This window comes from Leopardus geoffroyi, chromosome B4 (genome assembly GCF_018350155.1).
Source record: "Leopardus geoffroyi isolate Oge1 chromosome B4, O.geoffroyi_Oge1_pat1.0, whole genome shotgun sequence".
NCBI classification, from domain to species: Eukaryota; Metazoa; Chordata; class Mammalia; order Carnivora; family Felidae; genus Leopardus; species Leopardus geoffroyi.
The window spans coordinates 42,329,239-42,335,276 of NC_059341.1; the positions used below are offsets into that span (position 1 = coordinate 42,329,239).

The following is a 6,038-nucleotide window of genomic DNA, read 5'->3' on the forward strand; positions in this document are numbered from 1 at the left end:
TGTCATTGATAATTACTTTGCAGTACAGTTCGGATTAGAAGACACTGCTGATCTAGCTGCCCCATTTTTCGGAGGATTCAACTTCAGAAATTCAAACTGAGGGGCATTACGTGACTCAAATCTACTTGCTTTCAAACTCAGGTCAGAGGCAAAGATAACGAAAACTAGAAAAAAATATCTCACACTGAGATCGGCTCAAGGCGCAGTGGAGTATTTAGTTGGGAGTTTTACGTAGTGAAATGTTTCTTCGGCAAGCAACTTGAACGCAACTGTGTGAGTGTTTCAGGAAGGTATTTTCAGCTCAAGTTTAGAAATAGCTAAAAGCTAGTGCTTTCTAACTACACGACTTCTGTTGTTCATAACAAACACCTTTCGACCACATCTGAATTTATGTTAACGAGATGATTTTTGGAAAGCCCCTTGATAAGCTAAGGATAGAGGCTGGTTGCCAGTGATTAGAGGTTGGAACTTCAGTCCCCCCCCCCCTTCACCTCCAGGGAGGGGAGAGGGGATGGAGGTTTAATTAATTACCATTGGGCAATGATTTACTCAATCATGCTTACATAATGAAGCCTCTGTAAGAACTCAAAAGGACAGGGTTTAGAGAGCTCCCCCTTGATATTCTTGTTTTGTGTGTGTGAACAAGAACATATCCATATGCCAAGAGGCTGGAGTCTCTCACATGTCATGCTCAGGACCCTCTGGACATCATTCTACACATTGCTTCATCTGGCTGTTCACTCACCTCCTTTAATATCCTTTGTAACAAACAAGTAATCAGTAAATAAACTGCCCAAGTTGTGTGAGCTGCTCTAGCAAATTAATCAAACCAACATTAACTAACAAACATTAATATGAGATAGCTGTCCTGTGAAGGGACATTCGTAATCACTGCCATGGAACACAGACAGACCTATGGGAACGCTCGAGAAACTCTCTTGGAAAACCTGAATAGTGAGTATGACTTGGATCTTTTCCGAAGAGCGTGAGCCCAGGCTTCAGAGGATTTGGACAAGTTAAGGCTGCAAGACCAAAGCACAGAGGAGAGCAACATGATTAAAACCATTGCTTTTGGTGGTTATGAGCTCATTACCTGGTACCATTCTTCCTATCCCAAAGAATATGCATGACCGGGACATCTCTACATATGTGAATTCTGATTAAAATACATGAAAGGCCAAATGATACTCAGCTAACACACGGCTAAAAATGTGTATGGAAACAGCCACCCGGCGATGAGATATATCAGAAAGGCTCAATCTTCACGTTTGAAGTAGACAGCAAGAAAAACAAAGTCCACTGCCCAAACCTACGCCTGTTGGCCAAGCTTTTTCCGGACCACAAGATATTACATTATGACGTGGAACCCTTTATGTTCCACGTTATGACAGAAGTGGACAACACCGGCTGTCACCTGATTGGATATTTTTCCAAGGAAAAGAATTCATTCCTCAACTGCAACGTAGTATCCTTAGCATGCCTCAGTACAGGAGACAGGACTATGGCAAGGTGCTCATTGATCTCAGTTATTTGCTTTCCAAAGCGGAAGAAAAAGTTGGTTCCTCAGAACGTCCACTCTCCAATCAGAGGCTCACAAGCTACTGCAGTTACTGGAAAGAAGTGCTTCTCCGCTACCTGCGTTATCTCCAAGGGAAAGAGATTTCTACCAAAGAAATTAGCCAGGAGACAGCTGTGAATCCTGTGGACATTGTCAGCCCTCTACAGACCCTCAGATGTTCAACTATTGGAAAGGAAAACACTTAGTTTTAAAGACACGGGACCTGATAGATGAGTGGAGAGCCAAAGAGGTCAAAGATCCCCTCTAAAAAAAAAAAAAAAAACAAACCATGGACCCAAGCTTTTTACAATGTGCCCCTCCCACTTAAAGTGACCTGTTACTCTGAGCCTGCGAACCCCGGCAGCAGGAATCTCTACCCTAGGGATCCGTCTGTCATCTCTAGGGCTCTTGTGGTTGGTAAATACAGTATTTGGGGGGAAGACCAACCTCCTCAGGACTGTCCCTACTCCGACCCTGGTGTATGTTGCAGACGTTAGTTCTGAGGAACTGTGATTTCGGCCTCAGTGAGGTTGCCTGGATGGGATCTCTAGTAGACCTGAAGGCAGCACTGATCCATGGTGCTCTGTTTGGCACCGTACCTGTCCAGTCACCGGGTCCCCTCTTGCCCTGTAGCCCCATGAGCTTGTTTGCGTTGCGTCTTCTAAACTTTGAAATAATGCTTCTTCCTGCCTGGTCACCAGACTTCCAAATAATGGCTGCTGCCACAAGGACCTTTCCAATCACTCCTTACGTGTGTTTACTTTTTTTTTTGGAACAGCAGGGAAGAGGTAACACTTGTGAGTGTGTGCACACTGGGAGGGGTCCGTTCCCTTTGGATTTTACCTCACTTTGATTTCTTCCCTCCATTTTTTTTTTTTAATGTTTATTTTTGAGAGAGAGAGAGACAGAGTGCAAGCAGGGAGGGGCAGAGAAAGACAGAGAGAGAGAGGGCTTTCCTCCATTTTTATTGAAAGTTTTGCTTATAATCAGTATCAAGCTGGCCAGAGAGCAATATTTTCTTAAGACTCTTCCAAGGACAAGTCTTGCTAACAGCGCATAATCTATCAGAACGAGATGGAGAGGGCAATTAAGAGGTGGCGATTCGGTACTCCGAGTTCACCTGTGGGCAGTGTCTTGGCAGAAGGCAGCAAATACTTCTTTTTGCCTCGCCAGAAAGTACCCAGTCATAACTGCTTTCCTCTCTCTTAACTCCCTGGCCCCTTTTACATTTGCAGGTGCCAAAATAACGTTCAGTCCTCCTTCATCCTGCAGGCGAACAGGTTCATTAGACTGCAGAGACCTTCTCCCCAGTACCAGTCTGATGTAGCACACCTCAGTTGCACCGATTTTTGTCTGAACATCCTTGGCGAGGTAGGACATGACCGCGAATGATTTCCAGATCTCTGCCCAAGACTCAGCAGGCCACCCCCGCCAAGGTTTGCTTCTCTTTAACAGTGCCTCACCCTCCTTCTTGAACTAAAGTGCCCATGCCCTTCCAAGAACTCCTCCCCCATTTCCTTTTTTGGGGTTTGCCACCGTTCCCCCCTATCCCCTGGTTTCCTATTTTTGGTGTTCAAGCAAAGCAAGAGATGTTCCCTTTAATTTCTGTCCAGACCCTTACAACTTTTTTTTTTTTTTGATGGCTTCCATTTTCCTTTCTTTTTTTTAACTTTCTTTTTTATTTTTTAAAATTTACATCCAAATTAGTTAGTGTATAGTGAAGCAATGATTTCAGTAGATTCCTTAATGGCCCTTACCCATTTAGCCCATCCCCCCTCCCACAACCCCTCCAGCAACCCTCAGTTTGTTCTCCATAGTTATGAGTCTCTTTTGTTTTGTCCCCCTCCCTGTTTTTATATTATTTTTGTTTCCCTTCCCTTGTGTTCATCTGTTTTGTCTCTTAAAGCCTTCATATGAGTGAAGCCATATGATTTTTGTCTTTCTCTGACTGACTAATTTCACTTAGCATAATACCCTCCAGTTCCATCCACATAGTTGCAAATGGCAAGGTTGCATTCTTGTTGATGGCCGAATAATACTCCATTGTATATAGGTACCACATTTTCTTTATCCATTCATCCATTGATGGACATTTGGGCTCTTTCCATACTTTGGCTATTGTTGGTAGTGCTGTTATAAACATGGGGGCCCTTTCAACTTTTTGATGGGTAGCTTTTGATATATGACATGACACCCTTCCCGACCTGGTGTCCTACAATACTCCACTGCATGTGGAACCCTCACATTCCTGACTCGGGTCATTTGTGCCTTTCTCTCATCATCTCTGTCACTACTCACACCCACTGCAGTCTGGGGGGAGCTAATTTTTAGCATATTTAACCAGTTTCAGTGTCACTGTTAAAGTTTGTCTAAAAGCAACTTCACTGGGGGTTTTCTTAAGGGTTAAAGGAACTTTACCGAAGCTAACCCTTCCCCACATGTAGTAGACAGCACCGTTCCCTATGTATTCCTCAATAAAGCATGTTCTCTGCTCAAAAAAAAAAAATTAAGGTGAGATAAGTGATTTTCTAGAAAATAGAAATTAAATTGATCAAGCCTAAAAATCGTAGGGGGAAAATAAAAGGAAACTGTAGTCCAAATAAACAGTCTTAAATAGGCAGCAAGCCTGGAGAACTTTATGGATAAATCTACACCATACATCTAAGAAACACCTACCTACCTGCTACGGTCTGAATGTTTGTGTCCCCACAAAATGTATAGGTTGAAATACATACGGTATTAGAAGATGAGACCTTTGGGAAGTGCTTAGGTATTGAGAATGGAGTCCTCTTGCATGGGATGAATGCTTTATAAAAGAGGCTCTCGAGAGACTTCACATGTCTTCCACCACGTGAAGACAGTGATAAGGTGCAGGCTATGAACTAGGAGGAGGGCTCTCACCAAAATGTGATCATGCTGGTGCCTTGCCTTGGACTGCCCAGCCTCCAGAACAGTGGGACATAAACCTCCACCGTTTATAAGCTACCCAGTCTCTGGCATTTTAGTAGAGCGGCCCAAACAGACTTAAACACTACAGTACAGGTAAACTTACCCAAAGCTATGAACTACATTACTCAGATTCCCTTCCGACTATTGTCTTCACGAAAATTTTTCACCACCAGTTAGATGAAACAGTGTGAGACTTGGAAGTAAACATAAAGCAGGAGAGATTTTCCTGCGGATGTTTCTGCCGATAATCAAGGTCATAAATGATGCGTTTCCAGATGTGATTGGTAGGGGTAGATTGAGGATTCCAATGTGTGGCCTCTTGTAGGTGGAGAGACAATTGTGGTGACAGTGGCATGGCAGCAAGAGCTTCTGGAATCTGGGACCACTGCTACTTCAAAGTGATCCTGAATTCAAAGGTATCAGTCAAGAACTCCCAACTTTCCTTAATCTAGACTTTCATTAATTATTTTTATATTTGGACTTTGGGTCCACAAAAATGTTTTAATCATAATTGGAGATTCATAATACACTACCTTCTTGATATTCTTGCTTTATTTTGTTGTGTTTTTTTGCGTGTTTTTTTCTTAATTTTTTTAAGTTTATTTATTTATTTTGAGACAGAGAGAGAGAGAGAGCAGGGGAGGGGCAGAGAGAGGGGGAGAGAATCCCAAGCAGTCTTTGCACTGTCAGCACAGAGCCCAATGTGAGGCTTGAACTCACGAACCATGAGATCGTGGCCTGAGCAGAAACCAAGAGTTGGACACTTACCCAACCCAGCCACCCAGGCGCCCCTGTTTAATGTTTATTATATAAACACCACTGCCCAATACAAAACCTGGAACTCTATCACGTGCCTAAGTGTTCCTCCCAATCCCGGCCTACCATCCAATTGTAACCATTACATTGAGAATTATGTTTATCTAACCCTTGTTTTGTTTTCACTTTTACCGGGTACGTACCTAAATAACGTAAGCATACAATGCAGAAGGTTTCCCTAAAGTTATCCCCATAGCATAACTCTTCATTCCAGTACCCACATTTCATAGACTGAGATCTCACTCCACACAGCATTTGTCAGGTGATGTTTCATAGGAAAAATGTAGATTTATTTATTTTACGATATGGTTGTAACAGTATAAGCTCACCATTTACCTACATCTCTTCCAACTCTTGGTGTTATGTTTCTTAACGTTAGCCATTAAAATGGATATGAAATAGTATATTATTGTGGTCTGGATTGACAGTTTTCAAATTATTAGTAGAGCCAAGCATCTCTATAAAAACACATTTATTGGATTCTGTATTTCCTCTTCTGTAAAATGGTTTTTTTTTTATTTTTTTAACAATTTATTTATTTTTGAGAGACAGAGCACAAGTGGGGGTGGGGGGGGGCAGAGAGAGAGGGAGACACAGAATCCAAAGCAGGCTACAGGCTCTGAGCTGTCAGCGCAGGGCTGATGCAGGGCTCGAACTCACGAACTGTGAGATCATGACCTGAGCCGAAGTCGGACGCTCAACCGACTGAGCCACC

General features: G+C 42.9%; 1 pseudogene; it reads left to right on the forward strand.

The window, feature by feature from the left end:
• The first annotated feature begins 896 nt into the window (after positions 1 to 896).
• LOC123591775 lies at positions 897 to 1,826 on the forward strand (annotated as a pseudogene).
• The last annotated feature ends 4,212 nt before the right edge of the window (positions 1,827 to 6,038 follow it).